Source organism: Tamandua tetradactyla, chromosome 3, assembly GCF_023851605.1.
Source record: "Tamandua tetradactyla isolate mTamTet1 chromosome 3, mTamTet1.pri, whole genome shotgun sequence".
Taxonomy (NCBI): domain Eukaryota; kingdom Metazoa; phylum Chordata; class Mammalia; order Pilosa; family Myrmecophagidae; genus Tamandua; species Tamandua tetradactyla.
Genome location: NC_135329.1, coordinates 169,082,689 through 169,107,869, shown reverse-complemented (window position 1 = coordinate 169,107,869; position 25,181 = coordinate 169,082,689). Strand labels below are relative to the sequence as shown.

Sequence of the window (25,181 nt, the reverse complement as noted above, 5' to 3'; positions counted from 1 at the left end):
CTTCAAAATAGAAGTACATTACATTTCAAGGCAATCAGCATACCACCACTGTATTGTTACAATGTTGTAAAGGAAGTGATATCCAAAGTTGGCAAAGATACCTACAGGAATTATGTAGCATCAAACATTTTAGAACCATTTGGCAGTGTCTTTGAAGGTGCATATTGAATTGTACATCTTGTACTACTCATTGAATGTTTTTGTATGTTTCAAAATATGCCTAATAATAGATTTCTTCTTGTCTTAATACATTTTTAAGCTAATTGATTCCAAGACGCTGACTTCACGTCAAATATAAGAATGCTGACATTTTACACACATAAGCCACAGCCTGATAAATAGTCACATACACAGGCACACTTCACTTTTAAACTAATCAAGCATGTCTTGTTCATTTCTCAAGGCATGGTGGCACATTAAATCTGTAAAGGTTTAGCCATTTAGCTTTTGAGATATGGGTCTCAAGTACTTGACAAGAATGGCATATTAGTTATAGTAGAATAAATATCGTGTGAATTTTATTAAATGAGAATGTGTGATTATAATTTTAATCATCCAGTACTTATATTGCAGTTTTTTCCTCATTCATTGTCTTGTTTGGCCAAACACACACACACACACACACACACATACATATATATATATGTATATTTCTACATGCTTATATACTTTAGGACTTATCTAATGTGTATTCTATATAAATATTCCTACATGTGTATATGAAAAAATATACTATTCCTGTATTTCTTTACATATATGTGTGTATGTGTGTGTGTCAAGATAATATCAAATTATAATTTGTCCAACTAGCTTTCCGTATTGAAAAAATTCTTTAGAAAATGTGTATAAGCATTTTTGTAGACTAGATTTAAACATGCACTAGCAATACCATAGTATAGCAATGATCACTCGATTTTTACAATAGTCAGTGGTGCTGTTTGTTTTTCTACTCCTAAATTTTAAGCTCTTGAGTTTAATGTATTCACAAAAATGCATTAACTTCTGGCTCGGACTATGAAATGTAACTTTCATGAACGTTAAGAACATTTAAAAGTTATTAATATATCTCTAATGGCAAAATCAAAACAGATGCTTTATTATAAGCAAATGACTATATTTAATTTTAAAAATATAAAGGCACATTCATAATTATTTCACTGTTTATAATTGAATAATTGCTTCAGAGGGTATGGATTTCTGACAGTGTTTCAGACTGTTGCCTAGTTGTAGGGGGCTGATTGGGGTGGAGGTGGGGAAATTCTTCCTTGACTTTTCAGATCACAATACCAAGACATCCATTTTGCATCAGTCTGACCTCCTTACTGCCTCCCTCTTCCATTTTCAGGACCTTCATGACATTATTTCATCACATCAGGCCCTCCCAGATAATCTCCCTATTTTAAGATTTGCTGATTAACAACCAAAATTGCATCTGCAACCTTAATTCTGTAAGCTAACATAGTCACAGGTTATTATTACATGAACATCTTTGGGGGAGCAATAATCTACCTAACACACACACATATCCACATGCGTACACATGTATGCAAAGAGAAAGATTCTATAGTTAAATATCATGTCATTAGTAGTCTGTGGCTGAATTATGGTGATTTTATTTTCTACTCTACGTCTCTACTATCCAGATTTTCTACAATAAATGCAATTAGAAAAACATCTAATAAATGCTTTTTTAAAACAGACCTCTAAATTACATTTTGCTGCTCATTTACTGGATATTATGGAGACAAATATCCCCCATAGAAGTTTATAACTTCGGCATTTAAAAAGTAATTTATTTTAAAATTTGACGGTGTACAGAATTAACTTCACATGCTCAGAGGCTTAGGAAAGAGGCCAACTAGGAGAGATCTGGCCTTCTCAGCCATTGATTTCTTCACAATCAATTGACTCAGATCATGCAGTTAATCCAATTCAGTAGGTAAGAAAATTGAAAGGTCCAGCTGTGTGATTTTTTTTTAGGTCCAGTTTTTTTTTTTTTTTTAATGAGAGAACAGAAAGCAATGACATTTTTGTCAGCCTGTCAGAAGATTCAGAAAGGTAGAAAAATAAAAAATATTTTTTTCCTCTGCTGCAAAACAATTATTTTCTAATGTCAATAATGAACTATGTGCCATCAATTCTCCTGGGAACCCTATATAAGCAAATCACAAATCAAACTATCTCATTATAATTTGTGAGCCATAGTAAAGTTCTATGCATATATATTTGAAGAAAAATAAATTTAAGTGCAAATAGAGCAATCTCAGTTTGTTGAAGCATTTAAAAATAACTTGTAGCATCTGAAATGGAATAATTCCATTTGCCCTTAAATAAAAACACATATAAACAAGTCAAATTTTGAGTGCCAAGAAGCTGTGGAAATAAATTAGGTCTGTATGCCACTCCTAATTACGATCTGGTGAATAACTATTTTCAAATATAATGCAAAACGTAAGAAACAATCACTTGTTCTTTCATTCTTGTAAAACATAAGGAATAGCTCAATTAGGTACCTGTGTTACAGAATACATACTATACTATTAGAATTATAACTGGTTTCTTCTTTGTGAAATTAATTTTTTTTAACCATAAAATGAGACCTTTTCTTCTTTCTACATTCTTATTAATTACACAGTACTTCACAGGCTCTTGTTGAATTGAAGAAAGTAAATTAGTCAAGAAAAGGTCACTTTCTTTTCTTACCAGTTGCATGCTAATTAGCCAGGAACACAAGGAGCAGCTTGTGAGGTGATTCAAAATCTGAACTGTGGTAAGTAAGAAATGGTGCAAACATATATGGAATAGGGAAAAGGGCAAGAACATGAAGTGCCATTAGCACAGCTAGCTGGGAAGGCTTAGCCCCCAGTTGAAGCCTTGATTCCCTCCTTGGAATATGTGATAATTTTTGGTTCCAACTCACTATTCCACTTTCAGATGATGCTTCTTACATTATTGGAAATTTTCAGGTAATTCAAAGTGAGCTTTCTAAACTGTCCATTCACATACGTGAAAAATTGAAATGTCCACACACATAGGACTGTGCCCAGGGCTTCCTGCTGGTGAAGGAAGATCATTTTACTTTTCTAAGACTAAACCTTCCACCTTGGTCATTTCCTCTATGATAACCTTAAATTCTCCAGTCTAGCAAATACATCTGGTCTTGGGGATGACCATATAATATATCATCCAAATCACACTTTACAGCTGCGTTGTCCAACATAGTAGCTAGTAGACACATGAGACCAATTAAACTTCAATTTAAACTAATATTTGAGTTACATTAGCCACACTTTGAGTGCTCAGTATCCACATTGGCTAGTGGCCAGCATATTAGGTAGTCTGAATGTAGAACCTTTTTATCATGACAGAAGGTTTGATTGTACAGTGCCATGGAGGAAAGTGATACTGGACATATTAATAATGTCAGCACAAAGGTGTTACCTGGGAGTGTCACCAGCAAACCAGGACATATGGCCACTCTACTTAATTTTAGCTTTTCTGTTTACTGGCTCCTTCCTTCCTTCTGCCTTCTTATCTGCCTGTTTCAAAACATAAGTGAGCCTGAAGAGCAACAACCTTTAAATGACATAAGCCAACATTGATCCTATTAGTGACACTAAATATTTAGCCAATTAAATAAAGATATAAATAAGCCAAACTATTTTTTTCCTGTTAGTAGAAAAAATAATAACTCGAATTAAATTATTCTTACTTTAAAACTGGCTGCTTCAGGACACTATAGCTAATAATAATTGTTATTAATTGATATTTATGATGTACTATACATGGTATTAAATACTTCTTTTATTATTATATTATTAACCCTCATAGTAACCACCAAGTGAGTGACTATATATTCATACATAATGTTCTATATATAATGCCCTATATATGTAATATCCTCTGTATATGTGTTTGCATGTATAGATATCCTATGGAAGTTGGTGATTTGCTTTACTCATATGTTCACATAAAAGTCCCCTAAATAAGATTCATAGTGCTTAAATAGAAACAATGTGCTATTTTCTTGGTTAACCAGAATCTCACTGTGAAATTAAATCATTGAATAGGCATACATAAAATTTAATTGAAGTATATTTTGCATTCTTACCACTGTTGTTATTTATATAAAATAGACTAACTTTATCCTCCGAGTGATACATTTGGGCACATAAAAGGTGAGAAATACCTGACATTTGTGCATCACTTCAGAGTTTACAAAGCATTTTCCATAGATTCACCTCATTAGATAACCTTTTTTTTTTTTTTAACACGGGTAGGCACCGAGAATCGAACCCAGGTCCTCTGGCATGGCAGGTGAGTATTCTTGCCTGCTGAGCCACCGTGGCCCACCCTAGATATCCTTTTTAATGTGTCAGTCATGTTATTAACTCAGTATTTTTCAGGTAACTTCAAGAGTGTAGTTGCTATAAAATATAATTCTGAAATGAATTATATGTTTAAAATATATACAGAAGTCTGAAAAATTAGGAAAATATCCCCTGTGCTAAAGTGAGTTGTAATCCAGAAGAAATTGTTCAGAGCAGTATACATTTATTGCATAGAGTCAGAACCTACTCCTGAGAGAAACTTGTCTATTGATCTTGAGTTTTCAAAGTCCACCTGTCCAATAGATGCATAATTTCCAGGGCTGAGATATATGTGTGGGGCTCTTTCTCAGCTGTATCTCCATCTAGCCCCAAGATACTGATATTGAAAATAGAAGTGTAGAGGGTGAGGGTTCAGAAAACCCTCTTATGGTTAGTGGAGTAAGAGTTTCTCTAAGTGGGAGCGTGCTGCCAGGGGAATGTCTGGGATGGTAAGTTGCCTGTGGCTATTTTTCATATGCTTGTCCAGATAAGATATGGGGAAAAGCTAGTTGCAAGGACAAAATTTACAAGTATATCAGTCCTTTGCCTTCAAATCTTGCTTACTATCCTTAAAACTTCTGTTATGTCATATCAGGGATTGGATCCTGTAATTTTTTCTACTTCCTGGTGAGACAATTTGGCTAAGATTTGGGCTGATGTGGGATGAGTAATTGAGTTCTGAGAAGCCAGTCAGGATGGAGAATCCTATCTGAGATTGCCTGAAGTGAGTGGGAAATTGGAAGGCATCTGGCCAAGACAAAAGACTTGATAGATGGCAGCAACTGTTAGAAGCTGGAGGAACTCAACACTGAAGCTAATTCCAAAAAAAGCATTTATAAGAAAATGAAGATGAAAATGTGAAAACATAAATCAAAGCTATGTAATTGTCTTTTCAGAAAAGATCTTGCTTAGAAAAGTCAAAATGACTTTATGGGCCACATGGCAATGTAGAACATTGAAATGTTGAGTTCTGTGCCAGGATGAAAATATAGGACAAAAGAAACTCTAGAGTATTTCCTTCCTTTGAAAAAAAACAAAAATGTGATTTGAAAGTTTAAAAGGACAGGCTAATGATGTGTAATTAATTAATGTTTAAATAATCATTTATAATTAAACTGTTGTAATATTTCTATTACAAAAATGTCTTTTTGTAATAGAAAAGACATTTTTGTAATAGAAATATTAAATTCTATTAAATATTAAATAGTAATATTAAAAAAATTTAAAAAAAGGACAGTAAGTTGACCTTATCATAAAGACATATGCAAAGATAAAAGAGAAAATAATAACATTTTTGTTCTTCATTATGTACCTTATGCCATTTTTTAGGTTCAACATAGATTATTCACATCATGCCATTCATATTCTCAAACCTGTATTAGTGCCAATAAAGGATAAAGTTAACATCTAGGCAATTTTCCTAGTACTAAATTGTTTTGTTGTTTTTGCTGAGCCTGACAGCATGCTGCTCAGTTAACCTAGAGGAGGGAAGGTGAGAGGATAACCTAGATGATTTTGAAAAATGGTATCAATGGGGACAAAGTTTCCATATCAGATATTAAAGTGCAGAATAGAAGTTCAATAATAATAAAATAATTTGGTACTGCAACATGTGCAGGAAAATCAATAGAACAAAATGAAAAGTCTAGAAATAGACCCAAATAAGATGTGTAAGTATATTTTAAAAACAGTATTTCAATCAGTGGATAAAGTATGAACTACTAATAAACCTTGTTGACATAACTAAGCAGCCCCTGTACGAAGAGGAGAGAATATCCATAATTCACATCTTACCCATTAAATACATTTTCAGGCGTAGTACAGATGGGTAAAAATGAAACTATAAATTTGATAGAGAACAACAGGTGAATATTTAACCAATTTTGTGGGTGGAGAATTACTTTATAAACTTATTGCCAAAGCTAACTGATAAAGGAAACACTTTATTTATTTAATGCTTGATTTATTTAACTTTGGAAAATTCAGTAGTTCTATGCATAAAAACTAGCATCAACAAAATTATAACCACAGAGAGGGGAAAATAATTTTTATTACCTATGACAAAGAGCTGTGATCTCTAAACCCACAATTTCTCTAATTAAAAAAACTTTTTTTCAAAAGATCATCAAGCAGTATAAAAAATAAAATAAAAGCTGTGATCTCAAAAATAAGCAAGTTTATCATCAAAGTTATTTCCAAACCATGACAGTTTGTTCTATATTTGCTCTCATATAGCTCTAGTCTATGCCTCCATTCTTTCTGGAATCTTTGAAACCGCCTCCAAATCGCACTCTTCTCTCCCTAAAGTTGGTTTCCCCATGGAGTCCAGAGTGACCTTTCTAAAGTTTAACTCATCATTCCCTTGCTTAGAAATCTCCTAAGGTTTTTGTTGCAGATATAAAAAAAAAAGAATCTAAACCCTTTCCCATGGCCAGAGTTATTCTTGGCTACGGGCCCTTGCAAAGACCTTTCCTTTTGCTTTAGATCACTGTCCTGTCAAACCTTCTGCTGATGTCCTAATTTTCATCATTCATGTCTCAAACCACATGTTCTCTCCTTAGAGAGATCTTCAGTCACCATCTGAGCTAAAGCAGTTTCTCCTCCCTCCTCTGTTATATCCTGTATTTTCCACAGCACTTCTTGCTTCTTGCAATTACCTTATTTATTTACTTGTGTTTTTTTCTTCCTCTCTTCTATCGAATGTCAACTACTTGAGAGTAGGATTATTCTCTCCCCATTTTATATAGAACAATGGGTGGCATGTAGAAATTGGTGCTTGGTTAAATACACTGTGGTACATTGATACAATGGACAGCACAATAATATAGAAAAATGTTTAATAATAAGGAAGATACATGTTTTTAAATCAAGGAAACATTAGCCCATTGTGTAAAGAAAAAAAGAAATACACAATGCCTATAAAAAGCACTGAAATGTACTCACTAACATGTTAAAATTGTTTATCTTAGCACAGTGGAAATGTTATCTTTTCCTCCTTTTCAGTTTAGTTGTATTCTTATGACTAGAAACAGAATAAGGTGTTCAAAACAGCTCTGCTGAGGAAAAAATAGTTTGGTGGAAAATAGGATTTTGATATCAGTCCTCTAAGTATTAGTCAATTCAGATATCAAGAGAATAATCTGGAGCTCCTAAAAACATAAGAACTCATATGTGCAACTTCCAGACGGCACACTATCTTAAAGTGTAAATAGAGTCCAAAACAAGTGAAAAGTTTTAGATTATTTTCCTTAAAAATTAAAAAGACCTAACGGTATTCTATCTATGATTCCATAATAAAATTCCACAAGCTCTATTTTTAATGTAATTTATTTCATCAGAAGCAGTGTAGAAAAGGGTTAACATAGCAGGTCTGAGACTGTTCTTAGAAAGTTCTTTTGCAAGGTTGTCTCTCGGCTGACACCTGTGATTGCCCATCATAACTGGTAAGAATGGCTCACTGCACTTAAACTGCTTGTACAAATAGTATGGTTTGTGCTGTACACCTGCTTTCTTTCTGGGAGTCTGGAATTTTGGTGTGTGACAGGTAGAGGCTGCTTACGTGATGAGCCCCCACCTCCACCCCCAGACCTTGGTGACTGAGTCCACAAGCTTCTTTGGTTGACAATATTTCATACATGTAGTCATAATTCATTGCTGGGCAAATTAGAGCATCCTATGTTCTTCCACTGGGAGAGGATCCTTGGAAACTTATCCCTAATTTCCCCTGGACTTTTTTGGTGATTTTGCTTTGCATCCTTTTGCTGTAGTAAATCACAGTCATGAATATGACTACATGCTAAGCCCTGTGAGTCTCTTAGGCAGTCATCGAACCTAGGGGTTGTCTTTGGGAACCCTGGACATTGAACTTAACTTGCAGAGAGCATTTTTCATCCTTTTTTCCCATATATTTTTATTACCTTCACTGTGGTTAACATATAGGGTCTCTCTCTGTACCATGATACAAAAAATTTATAGCCTACCTATCCTTATGGTCTTGTTGGACTTAAGTAATTTTCACAGAGAGAATCTCCATGTATATTATTAAGTACAGACTCCACTAAGTCTGACTAAGCCGTGTCCTGGGTTGGGTTGAGAAACCAGGTTCTTCTGTGGGGTGTGCAATTTAGCTATTCATGACAAGCCGTAGGAAACTAGATCCCTGAAGCTCTAACTTTGGGAATGGATTACTCAAGTTTTTATTTGATGCTAGCTAGCAGGAGTAGAATAGGAGCTGAGCACTATATTATAGTATCTGATTCATAATTAAGACTAAAAGATTTTGTCCGTGTTTTTAGAAACTCCTTAGCTAGGTCATATTACTGAGCACTAATTATTCCTCAGAAGGCTTTCTGCTCCTTGTTTGGAACTTTCCATTATGGGAAACCAAGCTATTCTCTTTGTTTGTAGAATCCAGTACTTAACAACATGATGTGTCTCTCTTAAGGCAATTGTTACTGTGATTGAGCACAGAGATTTAGCTCATGACTCTGCTCTGTCACTGTCTGTGTGTCCTTAGGTAAGTTACTTAACCTTTTAAGCCTCAGTTTCCTCATTGGGAAAATGGTAATAACACTGCTGCCTATTCCCTATGGCTATTGATAATGAGAAAATAGACACAAATATTTAGGTGTCCATCAAATAATGTTCCTTTCCCACAGTGAATGTGGAACCAATTGAGATAGCCATAAGCAGATATAAGGAAGTAAAGGTCATCTGTATTACTGAGAAAGTAACTTGGAGGATGAGTCTTTAGTTCCACAGCCAGGTGAATTTATCAGAACTTCTCCCTTGAATCAGACTACACACCCACGTGCCAGAATGTGGCACAAATGAACATCTGCAAGCTTCCCTTGCAGGGGTTGCTCCTCAGCACAGGCAGACAAGAGTGCACCTGTCTTCTTGGCAGGCTGGATTCAAGAAAGGCCCAGATGGGATTCAGCCATTCTTCTTCAAAACTTACCAGTCAGAGAAATCATTTCTCTTTATTGGTGTAAGTGATGCAAACAGAGCTCATAAGTAATGTTCTTCTCTGACTGAGTCTCTCCACGAGAGAGGAAGTTCCTTGTAAAATAAAGCCCTGTGGGGTGTATAACAAAGGAGGTTTCCAATGAATGCTCACTATATTTTTACTACAAGTGTTCCATGGAAGGCGAATTATCTTGAGGTTTTGAGGACATGCCTGAATTATCTCTTATCCCAAGGTGCCCTGGTACCTTGTACTAATAGATACTTGGGAAGGGTTCTTGAGTATGTGAAGGGATACTGTGCAGAACACGGCTATTCTATGCCTTCAAGCTGGTGTTTTGAACAAGTATATATATTGATAAGAACAATGAAACATGTGCTGGGAAACCCGAATTCTAATTTTGACTCTGCCTTAACAGGCTGTTTGACATTGAACAGTTAATTTTTTTCATTAAGAAACAACACTAATAATACCCTAGCTTACATATTTTGCAGGAATAAGGCAAAACAGTAGATGTAAAAGTGCCTTAGAAAACATTTAAAAAGTACTATCAACTACTAGAAAACTTTTAGGCCTGCTTTTCGCATTCAAACAACAGATAAAGGAAAACTGCCGCATACTCCTTCACGTTGGCTCTTGACTGCCCATATCATATGCTCAAAACTCTTGTGTGATTTATTTCTGTCTCTGGTCATAAATCATTTCCCGAAACAAAATGGTAGAACATTGTTATATTTCATCTCCTTCTATTTTTCAAATTAAAAGAAATAAGCATACATTTCTTTTTAAAAGTGGAAGCCCCAAAAACTTGTTTATTAAAAAAAATTCTCTGATGGACCCTCGTTGCCTAAAGAAGAAAACCGAAACTTTTTAACATTGCATTTAGTTCCTTCTAAAATATGATTTTTCTTTACCAATTTTATTTTATATATACCTTGTTCACTAATAAATTTGGTTTTATTCTCTTTTTTCAACATAATTGAACAATTTTTGCTTGTTTCTGCTTATGCTATTTCTTCTTCCTTGATTGCCATTTTATCTTTACCTTTTAGTATTCAGTTCTTCAAGATTTATATTGAATCCTAATTCTTTCACTTCCTTCTCTGAAAACTCCATCCAACTTTTCTTTCTCTCCACATGGAACTTATGCTTTGTCTTACAGGCTTACTTATATTCAAGCTGCATGTCTCGTTTGCATTTGTATTAATCACAGTGCCTAGCAGAGTGCTTTGCCACCAATATTTATTTTCTAAATGTTTATTGATGTGAATAAACTACAATAAAATAAAAAACCTAATGAGGTCTGCCGCTCAGTAGATTTACCTTATAGTATAAAACTATTCCCTCTGGATAGCATAATTTACTCTTTTTTTTTTTTTTTTTTTTTTTTGCATGGGCAGGCACCAGGAATCAAACCTGGGTCTATGGCATCACAGGCAAGAACTCTGCCTGCTGAGCCACCGTGGTCCGCCCTGGATAGCAAAATTTAACAGTGTAAAAGCGCCAAACATTAGGCTGGTATTTTTAAAATTATTAAAGGGCAAGACAACCTAATAATGAATGCATCAAAATTTTTTCTTCTGTTTCATTATTTCTCTATTTTAGGTGTTACTGATTAACTGGTAATCACCATGCTAATGAGGTCCCTTGTGGGCTACTTCACATCTTTACTCTATGCCCAAAAGGTGAGCTGCAAATATACTCCTTAATCACAATTAGAAACTAATGAAATACTTTAAATGCAGCAACCAGTTATATATACCACCTCTGGCAAAAATAGTCTTAAAACATATCAAAATCGGTCACCAGCATTATATTTGCAAGCAAAAGACAGTTTCACTTAGTGCGTGTGTGTGCGTGTGAATGTACTGAGAAGATTCACTTGAATGACACTATTGTCTGATTTTATAAATATGATGTGAGATATAACTAATACATATGGCTTATATGCTTTCATATTGCAAAAAATCAAAATAAGATAATGTGATTAGATACATCCCAAGAATAGCCATTAGGTACATATTGTACAAAATGAAAGAAAAGAAAATGTGATGCTATATATATATATAAAATATAATGACAGAAACAGGTTGTAATGGTTAATTTCATGTGTCAACTTGTCTAGGTTATGTTATTCAGTTGTTTGGTCAAGCAAGCACTGACCTGATTGATACTGTGAAGATATTTCATGGATTTATATTAGTCAGTTGATTACATCTGTGGTTGATTACATCTACAATCAACTAAGGAAATTATCTTCAACAATGAGAGAAGTCTCATCCAGTAGGTTGAAGGCCTTAGAAATGGAACTGATAATTTTAGCAGTCAGAAGAAAGAATTTGCATTTCTACATCAGCCAGCAGCTTCTGGGGAATACAATGGAAGTCTTTTTCAGAGTTTCCAGTTTATGGCCTGCCCTGTGGAATTCAGACTTGCCTGTCCCCACAGTCCTATAATAAACCTCATACAATTAACATTATTATAACATGCACACTAATACACAGGTTATTAGCTAATAATGGAGAACAAAATTTTTAACAAGTATTTTGAAAGTAGATAAGCTGTGATAATAGTATTTCTACTCTATTTTCCACAGAATATGTCTAAAGTAAGTTGACTTAATATTTGTGACTTACAAAGTTATTCCCTTTATGACCTGACTTAGTCACATTATGTCTTCTTGAATATGTCTTAAAAATGAAATATGAAAAGAAGATAATTAAAATCCATTTAGTATAGCTGGAAGCTAAGGTGTTTTTTTATTAGAATTTAAACTGCTCATGTAAATTATTTCACCATCTCAGGTGCCATAGGTGAAATCAACTTAGTTATTCCAAACTATCTAGTTTACATTTCCTTTGTGTTACAGAAAATTTACCCTTTGCATGCCTAGCTGATAGTAAAAATATTCTAATAATAAACAGTTTGTCAACACAATAGAAAGGAAAACAGAATTCCTGTAAAATCTCAAGCAGCTCCTTTCCTGAAACATACCTTTGTAAATATTCAATGTGCATCATCTATTTACTTATTATTCTTACCTAGCCCATACAATGAAAATCCTTCCCTAGTCAGAATCTCTTTTTTAAATGTTTCTGTTCCTATTATAAAATTAGGTGTCACAGATCAATATCAACTCTAAGATAGAGAGTAATATGACACAGTATAATTTTAGCAAGACTGAATGATGTGTTAATCCTTTTAAAATACAGAACAATATTTTCACTGACACCCCATCTGGGCTGATTATAATAAAGTTATTTTTATTATACTGGTAACTTAAAAAATCTACATGTAAAATTAATACCAATTTCTTATTCTTTCATATAAAACTATAAAAATCAATTTTTTGCAAATGAAATGCAAACGAAACTTCAAAATCAATAAAACCCAAATAAATTACCTTAATTTGATGGAATGGTGATGTTGTTTTGTAGAAACTTACTGAAACTAGCAATGCAAATACGGTCCTAAGTGCTCAGAGCTTGTCTTTACCATTGAGGTTTTAGAGATGACTGAAGTGGTCTATACTCTTCTTTCTTTGAATTATCAGTACAGCTTTCTTTTCCGCAATGTATGTGGCATCATCTGGCCCTCAGCTCATGTAAAGTGCTTCTTTAACATAATAATCTGCTTTGCTAGCTCTTTAATAACCCTTGAGAATAACATTTTTACTACGTGATAGCAAGGGAATTTTACTCAAAAATGCAAACCCAGAAACTGAAATTCCATAATTTTAAGATGGCAATTGAGACAGACCAGAATATGCATATATATATATATATATATAATTTATTCATTAAAATTTTTTATATAGCTCATAGTATGCAAAAACTTTTTAAATATTAGTATAAAACAGCAATGCAAAAATTTAAAAGTTCTCTTAGGAAACACTCAGACCTGCAAAATCATTGGTTTCAAGGAAACATGATAGAATTTCTGCTTTGCTCCCCCAACTAGGAATGTTCTGTATTCTTCTAATGTTTTTAACATTAGCCATGCAAATTTCAAGATACCAGATACTTGAAATGGGATTGATAAGATGTTATGTTATAGAAAGTTCAAAGCGGCTTAGCACATAGCAAATGTTTGGAATGTTATTTATATACCTTTGTATATGATGGGCCCTCACAGTAATATTCACTAAACTTTTACCTTGTGCTAACCAACACACTAAATTCTCTAGATATATGTTCACATTGATCTTTAAAATAAATCTCGAAGGCAGATTATCTCCAATTCTTTTTGTGAAAATAGGCACAGAGAATTTGGTAAATTGCTCTAGGATCATAGTAAGCAAGAGAGCTTTGATCCATATACAAGTATCTAACTCCAGGAGCCATGTATATAATTAGCTCATTCTTCTGATTAAAACATTTATTAAAATTTTAAGATTTCTGGTTAAACATGGCAGATTGAACAACATGTTTATTTTTGCCTCTTGCTCAAACCATATTGATATGATAGTAAAAAAAATTGTAGAAGACAAATTAGATCAGTTACTAGTGACATGACAAGAGGGGAAAGCTGAAACCTAAATGTCTACAGAGGAAGCAGCAGTGAGAAGCAAAGCATTATTGCCTCTAGAGCATGAGAAAGGCTCAGGAATTGTCAGCACCAGGTACATCTGTAAACTGAGAGCAAGGGTCAGTTGTAAGTTTCAATAAGTAGTTGTACTCTAGTCCAAGTTTCTGTAGCTTTTATCTCTCTTGACTGTGCCAGGAGAAATGAGGCTTATATTCTGGGGATATTGAACCAGATGTCTTCCATCACTGGGGACCAAGGCCTCCCTGACAGTGGCTGGGAGGACTACACAGAGCAATGATGATGAATGATGATACCCTAGTCCCTGCTCTAACTCCAAGCTCAGAATGTCATCAGCCATGCTTTGATTTCTGAAGCCATCAGATGACTGGCCCAATGAAGACTTTGTCATATGGTTTCCCAAAGAAACAAGTGGGCTTTGAGCCGATCACTTCTGAATGAGGCACACTCATGGACAATCCCTCCTGTTTACCTCTCACTTTGCACATACACACACGCACAAATATACATGCACACATACCTCCCACACATCTACTCATTAGATTTTTATTCACCCTTAATGAATAGACAGTGGGAGAGGAGAGTAAGGGAATGAAGAACAGGGGAAGGAAGTCAGAGTAAACAAAGGCAATGCAAAAATCAGAAGAAAAATCCCCAAATGCTGTATTGAATAGTTTTAAAGAAGAGTGGACATTACATAAAAAAAGGACAATTTGTTATATAAAATGTATTTAAAAGGAAGGAGAACAAGAAAGAGCTCTTAGAAATAAAATATGGAGGACTGAATAAAAATCCAATAGGTAGATTGTAAGGTAAGTTTGAGGAAATCAGTCAGGAAGTGTGCTGGTTTGAAAGGATTTATGCACCCTAGAAAACCATGCCTTAATCCTAATTCAGTCTTGTGGGGGCAGCCATTTTAAAAATCCCTATTCAATAAGGTAGTTTGGAATCCTTTGATTAGATTGTCCCTATGGAGATGTGACACACCCAGTTGTGGGTATTATTAACTTTTTTATTAGATGGAGATGTGACCCCACCTATTCCAGCTGGGTCATGATTAGTTTACTGGCATCCTTTAAAAGAGGAAGCATTCTGGAGAGAGAGACAGAGTCTTGAGAGAGCCACAAGGTTGAGAACCCATGCAGCGAGAGATCTTCGGAGATGAAAAAGGAAAATCTTCCAAGGGGAGTGAGGGGAGAATCATGAAACAAGAAGGCTGGAGAGAAAGCTAGCGTATGTCATCATGTTCGCCGTGTGGCTTTCCCGTTGAGAGAGAAACCCTGAACATCATCAGCTTTTTTGAACCAAGGTATCTTTCCCTGATGTCTTCGATTGGACATTTTTATAGCCTTGCTTTTATTTGGACATTTTTGCAATCTTAGAACTTCAAACTAACAATTTAATAAATTCCCCTTTTAAAAATCCATCCATTTCTGGCATATCGCATTCCAGTAGCTTTTAAACTAGAACAAGAAGTAACTCTGGACACAAAGATGGAAAATAAAAAGGTAAGAAAATGAGAGGTCCATATCTGGCAAATATGAGTTCTACAATGAAAGAACCTTGAAAATGTAGAGAAATACAAAATAACACAGGAGGATTTCCAGAATAAAACATGATTTTAGGGACTGAAAAGGTCTGCTAAATGACCAGCAGAATGAATGAAAAAGATCCACTCCAAAGTGCAACTTTTTTAAATGTTAGAATAGCAGGATAAAGAAAAAATCCTAAAAGTTTTCAGAGGACTGAGAATCACAATATGTTGAAAATCACAATATCACTATGCTTCATAAAAATAAAGTTGGAAACTAGAAGACAAAGAAGAAATGATCTTTAAATATCTGTGTAAAAATTATTTTTGACTTAAAACTCTATAATCACCCAAGCTCTCAAGTTGGTGTGGGGGTGGAAAAAAGAAGGATTACCTGATGCATTTGATTTCCGTGGAAAATTTGGAGCTAAATTTTTAATGGACTCATAAAAAAACCTTAATGGAAAAAGTACAGTGAGAAAGGAATTTATTTACCAAAATCAGTAATTGTGACATAACTGATAATGTTATTTAACCAAAACAGTAAATTATAATTTATAAACATGAAAGTAGAATGGGGGCAGGGAAGTGCTGTAGATGTGTGTTCAGTGCCCACTGAAGTGAGATATGAGGTGATTGTTGTACAGTTCAGGGAGTTTTGGTATTGAGTTCTGAGGAAATTTTGAAGCCCTGAATAGTTACAAAGTTGTGTTTAAAAATGAACAGTGTGTTAAAGACATTTGTTTGCATTATTTTCATTTTGTTCTGCATAGACCAGTTCTACTTGGACATAAAAGCTTGAGTTATACTGTTTGTTCTAATTTGCTAGCTGCTGGAATGCAACACACCACAGACAGATTGGCTTTTTTTTATTATTAATTAAAAAAAAATTAACTAACACAACATTTAGAAATCATTCCATTCTACATATGCAATCAGTAATTCTTAATATCATCACATAGATGTATGATCATCATTTCTTAGTACATTTGCATCGATTTAGAAAAAGAAATAGCAAGACAACAGAAAAAGAAATAAAATGATAATATAGAGAAAAAATAAAAATAAAAAATACAAAAAATATATTAAAAAAAACTATAGTTCAGATGCAGCTTCATTCAGTGTTTTAACATAATTACATTACAATTAGGTAGTATTGTGCTGTCCATTTTTGAGTTTTTGTATCCAGTCCTGTTGCACAGTGACAGATTGGCTTTTATTTAAAGGGGATTTATTTAGTTACTGTATAGTTCTTCAGAGGAAAGGCAGCTAACTTTCAACTGAGGTTCTTTCTTACTTGGAAAGGCACAGGGCGATCTCTGCTGGCCTTCTCTCCAGGCCCCTGGGTTTCAACAACTTTCTCTGGGGTGATTCCTTTCTGCATCTCCAAAGGCCTGGACTGAGCTGCGAGTGCTGAGATGACATATGCTGAGCTGCTTGGGCTGTGCTACGTTGAGCTCTCTCATTTAAGCACCAGCCAATTAAATCAAACATTATTCCTTGCAGCAGGCATGCCTCCTAGCCGACAGCAGATGTAATCAGCAACAGATGAGGTTCACTTGCCATTGGCTCATAGCCACAGCAATAGAACTAGGCACCTTCACCTGGCCAAGTTGGCACCTGAGCCTAACTATCACACTGTTGGAGCACTAAAAGCTCGAAATTGACCGTCACTCTGATAGCAAGCTCAGGAACTCAGACTTGTCTAGAAAAACAGATTTTATAATACTATGAAAAAGCTTTTTTTAAACACAGCAAATTGTTTATACTATATATTATTTTTACAGTTGGAGTTAGGTTGAGTTTAACATAGAGATACTGATGAAATCGGAAAATTCAGTCAATGTTGGAGTTGAATATTTGGGCTTCGCAACCATCAGTCAGTCTGCAAGTAGCTGAATTAGCCTCTGAGTTTGAGAAATGAAAAATTTGTCGTTTTTTAGTTTTGAGAATTCATAGAAGACAGGTAAGAAACATTTATCTTGAATGTTTATCACATACAGGTAAATGTTATGTCTACATCCAGAAGAAGAAAAGGAATTCAATGAAACATAGAGATTATCCCTTTATTAATATAGTTAGGGAAAAAGACTTGAATGACTCATTTTTTTCATGCAGAGGAAAATTATTAAAGTGTTAAAATGAATTTAATTTACATTGAAAACCCTTTCTTTTTTGAGTCTTATACATCCATGAATAATTAATATCGTAGGCCGCAGATAATTTTTTGTATTATTGAAAGGTCATTCTACAAATATATAAAGGGTGAAAATATGCCAGATATTATTCTGCTGATCTTTATTATCATTGTGGAACAGACATTTAATCTGACACAACAAATATTTATTAAGCTCCTACTATGTGCTTGGAACTCTGCTGAATGTAACTGGGGATGTGAAGATGCATAAGGAACACTGAGGGATGGGGCAGAGGGAAGTCAAATACACAGATAAAATTGAAGGCAAAATTCTTGAGGGGCATCATGCGCCACGTGCTATAGGACATGCAGATTCTTGGTCCCTATCCCTAGATTTCTGACTCAGTAAGTCTTGTTGAAATTTGCATTTCTAACAAGTTCCCTGGTGGTGCTGATTTTGCTGATTCATTTTAAAATCAGGCTAAGGATCACATTTAGTTGTCATGGTCATAAAACTCTTTGCTGAGTGTTCTAGTTTGCTAGCTGCCAGAATGCAACACATCAGAGACAGATTGGCTTTTAAATAAAAGGGGATTTATTTTGTTAGTTCTTCAGAGGAAAGGCAGCCAACTTTCAACTGAGGTTCTTTCTTACGTGGGAAGGCACAGGATGGTCTCTGCTGGCCTTCTCTCCAGGCCTCTGGATTCCAACACCTTTCCCCTGGGTGACTTCTTTCTGCATCTCCAAAGGCCTGGGCTGAGCTGCAAGTGCTGAGATGAGGTATGCTGAGCTGCTTGGGCTATGCTACCTTGCGCTCTCTTATTTAAGCACCAGCCAATTAAGTCAACCGTCATTCATTGCAGCAGGCACAACTCCTAGCCGACTGCAGATGTAATTAGCAACAGATGAGGTTCACGTACCATTGGCTCATGTCCACAGCAACAGAACTGGGCACGTTCACCTGGCCAAGTTGACAACTGAATCTAACTACCACACTGAGCAAATGCTATTTGAGATGGGTCTAATATGACTTAATGATGTGTTCCTTGGTTTTAAGCTAGATCATGGTTCTGTTAATTCTCTAAACGTATATTGTTAAAAAAGAAATTAAAATATATATATATAGGATGGGGCAGACCACAGTGGCTCAGCAGGCAAAGTTCTAGCCTGCTATGCTGGAGACCCAGGTTCGATTTTTGGTGCCTGCCCATGCAACAACAACAAAAAAGGATAATTTACAGAAATGAATGAAATGTTGAAAGGCCAGCCTTCAAAAAGACGGGAACCAGAATAACTCCACATATCTAGGAATAAGAAATCAATAAGCCGTGTCCTCATGGAGTTCTCTTAATGACATATGATCACCAACAGATTTCAACCCTGGTATAATTCCAAAAGATCAGGAAACAACTTGGGGAGTATTACAAGATTTAGGAATCAGGTGAAAGATCTTAAATTATGGGTTGGCAACTCAGAGGAATAACAGAAAAAGGAAGATACACACTGTTAAGACAGAATCTATAGGTTGGATGGGCTGTGGGTTTGAAAGAAGAAGATAAATTAAGTCTGAAGCTTATTTTAGAGACGAGCATCTATTTAAATACTGAATGCATGGTTCAATTGCTTTTCAAATACTCTTTAATCCTGTCATTTCATGGGCATTTGTTTGACATATCAACCAGTGGGCATCTTAGGTTAGCTGTGGAGTTCTCACTGAGGCATATTTCATTCTCAGTTTTCTATTGTTTTTCTGATTATTGAAATATTCATTGTCCAAGCATGCAAATATGATTTAAATATGCACGTGTTGTATGAATGATCTTCCTTGTTTTGCCAAGCGTCTCTTGTTAGTAAATTCTACATTTTATCGTTGGCTAAAATATTATACATAAAGCCAGTGGTTTGCCTATATTATATATATTGAATGTCAATTCTAAATTCATATGATAGTGTTTGTATTAAAGCTACTTTGAAATATATTTGAAACTTGAAGCTAATAGATTCATTTTGTATGAGTATGGGAAATTTGCCTTAACTGAAAATTTTAGGATACACTGTTATATCTTTAAAAAGTATTTTCAAATATATGCAAATTGATATGCATTCTTAGATTGCAGAGGTAGATGACTGAGAATTCTAAATTAATTTATGTTGTTTAAATCTGATGAATAAAAATTGTATTTGGTTTTTGAGAATATAATTGGGCCTAGACAGTATATAACATGTTTTCTAATTATTTATTCTAGCAGACAGATTTTAATGTTAGAATGAAGAAAGATTAAGAAGATATTCCCAGAAATATTTTAGGTACAACTGAGGGTCTCAAACTAAGCACAGGGACTATTGTTTGTCATCCCTTTTGCAGATACTGAACTGTCAGGACCAATGTAATCTCTTTATATTCAGCTATTTCATCAAGTCACTTGAACTACTTAACCTCAAGGTACTGGTTTTGTTATCTGTGAAATAGTAATAAAGGCACTTATAACTCATGAGGAAGTCTAAGCAAAGAAACAAGCAAATTCAAAGAATCATGTGATAATATTTACTCAAAACCGTAGGTAGACAAAATTTTTGAGGCAAAATCCCGTCACCAACAGCATTCTGTGTGAAACTACAAGTCTATGTTTTTAAAAAAATATTGAGCAATCTATTCCTATTGACATTTTCTTTTTTTGTGAAAAGCAAAACCAAATGAAGGGAATAGCTCCCTAATTTCAGCCAGCAACTCATGAGTACAGTCTTTGGAGTAGCCAGTTCATACTTACTAACAAATCAAAGGCAAGCTTTCCAAGGAAGTGCAGAAAAATGCAAGGAACTGATATAACTAAGAGTTTAGCCAAGTCTTTGAGGCAGGTTTTCTCTGAAAATTTATGGAAGTTATTTCATCTCAGTATGATTTTCTTTCCTCTAATTCTAAACTGGGATAAATTTAGTTTATGTTGGTCATTCTACCTGCTCTTGATGAGGTTTCCTAAATGGAATGCAGGAAATGTTTTAGTTTAGAGAAAATCCTCTGGAGCAGATTGTCTGGATTCAAGTCCCAGCTTGCCATTTACCAGCTGCTGCCTCTGAACATGATACTTCATCCCTCTGTGCCTCAGTTTCCTTGCTTGTATAATGTAGGGTATCTACCTTATGGCTTTATTGTGAAGAGTAAGAATAAAGAATTTATTAGAATAATTGAAAAATGGAAAGCTATACACAAGTGTTTGCACATGGAAATTTGGGCAATTAGAAATACACATCAAAAACTAAAAGTTGTTTTTCTAATTCTCTGGAAATACTTTTACTGTAATGGAATTAATGTTAGCAAGAATTAATGATAACCAGTCAATGGAGTGCTCTAAATTCATTAGTTAATTTAATTCTCAAAGAAATCTTGTTAAATTGATATTAGTATCACTATTTCACAAAGAAATATTGAAAATTAGAGAGATGCTGGATGCTTGTCCGAGATCATGAAGTTAGAAAATTGTGGGATTGGGCTTCAAAAGCATGTACTCTGTGTGAGAGCCTGTTCTGGTTGGCTAAAGGTGATGAAATGCAATATACCAAGAAATGGATTGGCTTTTACAATGGGGATTGATTAGATTACAAATTTACAGTTCTAAGGCCATGAAAATGTCCAAATTAAGGCATCCAGAGAAAGATACCTTGACTCTGAAGAAAGACCAATGGTATCTGGGGTTCCTCTGTCACATGGGAAGGAACGTGGCAACGTCTGCTGTCCCTTCTCTCCAAAGTGTCTCTGGACTTCTGTGTGTCATTGCTTGTTCCTCCCAGGGAATTTCTGTCTCTGAGCTGTCTCCAAAAATGTCTCTGGGGATTTCTTCTCTCTGTCTAAACATCCCTGGGCTCTCTCTCTCCTTAAGGGCTCGAGGAAAGGATTAAGACCGACCTTGAACTGGGTGGGTCACATCTCCATGGAAACAACCTAATCAAAAGGTCCCACCCAACATTAGATCTGCTCCCACAGAGATGGATTAAAAGAACCTGGCTTTTCTGGGATATATAAGTTTCAAACCAGCACAGAGACTGAGCACTTAATTATTTTGCGAAGCATCCTCCAAATCTAAGGATAGATACCAGAGAAAATGACTCTTATCAAGGACGTTCTGCAGAGAGGTAATGGGTCCAATGGGTTAGCCAATGACAGGAACAGCGTCTGGGCCCACTATTTCTCTGAGTGTGAGGCTGCAGTCCTGGTATTTCTGATTTTTCTTCAACAGTATCCCCAAAGGGGTAGGGTGGTTATGAATATCCTTTTGTAAGCACATTATTATTAGCAAAAAACTTAATTTTCCTCATCAAAAAAACCTGTCAACTAATCATCCTACATCTGTAGGCTGCTAATAATAAGTGATGAACCAGTTTATTTTTCCTTTACTGAAAAATAGGACTTTTTTTTCCAAAGAGGATTGCATGTTACTTGAAAAATAGTCTCAGTCTAATTTTACCTGCCCTGATGCCATCGTCTGAATCCCATCATTAGGCTGTACCTTCAAGATCATGAGAAGACTCTGAAATCATAAAAGGAACTTTTATACTTGGAAGAATAAATGAGCTACCTTTATCACCTTCAGCAGGGAACTAAATTAGACTCACCCTAATGATCATTTCTATTCTAGGAAAAGTATAAATGCCTACCTTAGTATCCTGTGTTAAGCAGAAATATGGCAGATTAAAACGATGAAATCCACACATTTGCATGGCAGAGTAAAGCAATTATGGAGAGCCATTTCATACTCTTTACATCTTTTTAAATTTTAATCTAATTTTCTTCTAATTCTAATCTATATATTTAACTGTATTTCCACCGCCTTAACATAACAGCAATAAAGTTTGAAGCTTTTCCTCTAATCTGCTCTTATATGTATACATATTTAGAATTTTTAATCAACTAATAAATACAGAGAAAAAACAATAAAATGGTCCAGGGAGGCTTAAAATGAGAAATCAGCAGTCCTAATCCAACCATTCCTTACATCAGAAGACCAATTTATAAGTGGCAACTGCTTTCAGCTTTTACAAGCTGCTTTTTTCTGACACTTACCTTAATATTTCCAAATAATATACTGCGGTGTTGGACCCTGTGATATGCCATGCAGATGCCCCTTCAAAAATAAAGGACTTATGACTCGCTTGCTGGGAACATCTGGCAGGTAGCCCTCAGCACCAATCTCTTTCAAGAATTGCCTAAGTTAAGACAGCTGCCTCCTGTAAAATCATGCACCCTTCCCTGTGCAGTCCACATCCATTGACTGATCTGCTGGGGTGGTTAAAGGCCTGGCTCCCTCATCCCCAGGGAGACCTCAGGACTCTACCAAAGGGTCATTCCAACTCCACGTTGCTCTGAATGTTCATTCCATCTTTTGAGCAGGGTCCACTAACATTCAATTGAAACTGAATTTCTCAATTTTTCCTTCCACCCAGTTTTGCTTTCTTCCCTTCCCTTACACACTTGTTGACCCCAAGAGCACTCCTTAATAAATCTACAAATGAATTTCCATCTTAAAGTCTTCCCAGGGTACACAACTTGCAATATTGCTATTTATTGATTTCTTTATTTTAGACATTATCTATTTACTTGCTGAGATGATTGAGGAACATATAACTCTTACATTATAAGAGTTAATAATGTAACTGTATATACATTAAAGAGTTTCCCTACATCAAGCCTCTAATTCCTTTTCTCCTCTTCAAAACTATATCATAGAAAAATAAATAATGGAGGGGGGATAAAAGGTAAAATAAATTGGGTAGATGGAAACACTAGTGGTCAGTGAGAGGGAGGGGTAAGGTGTATGCTATATATGAGTCTTTTATTTATTCTTTTTATTTTTTTTTTCTGGAGTGATGCAGATGTTCTAAAAAATGATCATGGGGATGAAAACACAATGATGGGATGATACTTTGAACTATTGATTGTACACCATGTATAGAATGTATGTGTGTGAAGATTTTTCAATAAAATAAATGAACAAAAGTAAACTATATCGGGGGTGCAAGGGTACTTGCAGTGATAGAATGTTCGCCTGCCATGAGGGACAGCTGGGTTTGATTCCTGTCCTGCACAATTCCCTCCCCAGCCCCCACCCCCTAAGAAACTCAACAAACGGTGCTACAATAATGAGACAGTCACATGAAAAAAGAATGAAATGTAACCCACTCCATATAGCATACAAAAAAAAAGACCTATATCATAGTTCTTAATTAAATCAAAAGTTAGACTATATATTATTGTAACTAGGAGATATTGTTTATAGAGTAGTCAAGTAGTATACTATGATTAAATTTTCTTTCTTTCCAACATTTAGTTTTCCAGCTGCCTGCTTTATTCATTTATTTTTAAAAATTCTTTCTCCATGAAACCCACAGATCTGTAATCATTCAGTACTATTTTTTGAAGACCAACTGCATCACGTGATTTATCATTACCTTCTCAGGACGCTTCCATCCAAGAATTTTCTGATGCTTGTTCCAGTTGTGTGCTTTTTAGATTGATACTTAATTATCATTCTGGGATTTCTCTTCATTATCTTCTAAACTTACAGGATCCATGCCTACCTTTCTCATTGTTTACATATTCATTTTGTTGGAGTACACCCTCCAGTAGATTTCCTAAGAATGAGTGAAAGCAAACTAAAATTTTTTTTTTGTATAAGCTTTTAAAATTTTTTCTTTCTTCTCTGTGATCTGAATTTCCATGATTGTAAGTTTTGTGGCATATTTATTATTATTCATTAAGTTGTATAATTGATCTGGGAGATTTTTTCTTCTTGTTTTTTTACATAATTTCCCACTTGTTATTTTCTCTCTTATTAGTTGTAATTCTCTCTCTTATGAATTATATGACAAACAAATGATTAGTAATTTGATTTATTATAATTCTTGTTAATTAGATATTGGACTTTTGTATTGATCCTATAAATTTCTATTTTTTCTTTTCTTTTTCCAAAACTTTTACCCTTCTGTTTTATTTTGTTGGAGATTTTCCTGGCTCTCCCAAACTCCTCATTGAATATTTCATTTCAAAAACAATACTTCTAGTTTCCAATATTTTCTATTATTTCTGATTTTCCTTTTTACAGAAAACTGCCTTTGTCTATAAACGTAATTTTCTTATTTCCTCAATAATATTAATTGGTTTGTTTTTATTGAGTTATCTTCTGTTCACTGCATTTCTGTTTTTCCTTCTTTCTCTTCGGTTATTTGCCTTCATCTTGTTTATGTGCTCATAAGCTTTTCTCCTCCATGTAGTGATTTTTTGTTGTTGCTGTCCATTTAAATTTAAAAGTAAGATACAGGAAAGACTGAGTGGAAATTTTGTGTTGATGGCAATTTCTCTGCCAGTAGAATTGACTGTAGGATTACATAATAAGCCAGCCCTTTTTGGGGGTATACTAAGTTCTTGGTGTGGTTTGTACTTTTCCTAACCAATCTTATGCTCTCTTGCCTAGGCATAAGAAGGAAGATTAATTGGTTGTCAACATTCTGTGACTATAATCTTATCTATCATTTCTTTTTTTCTTTTTTTTTTTTCTTTTTGCTGCCCTAGGAACCATCTGGAGGTTATAGGCTTCTGGAAAGTAAACTTATTGGGGAAACTTTTGTAAAATCTCAGATAGA

At 34.8% G+C, this 25,181-nt stretch overlaps 1 long non-coding RNA gene across 2 annotated transcripts in view; it reads left to right on the top strand.

Moving 5' to 3' along the window:
• LOC143676480 (uncharacterized) overlaps nucleotides 1-25,181 on the top strand; it is a 92,602-nt gene that overhangs the window by 13,608 nt on the left and 53,813 nt on the right. Inside the window, exon 3 of one of the 2 annotated variants that reach the window (XR_013172119.1) lies at nucleotides 10,942-11,021. The exons of the other annotated variant lie outside the window; for it this stretch is intronic. This is a non-coding gene — a long non-coding RNA (uncharacterized LOC143676480). Of the gene's footprint in view, nucleotides 1-10,941; nucleotides 11,022-25,181 lie in introns of those variants that run through there. 2 annotated transcript variants of the gene reach the window in all.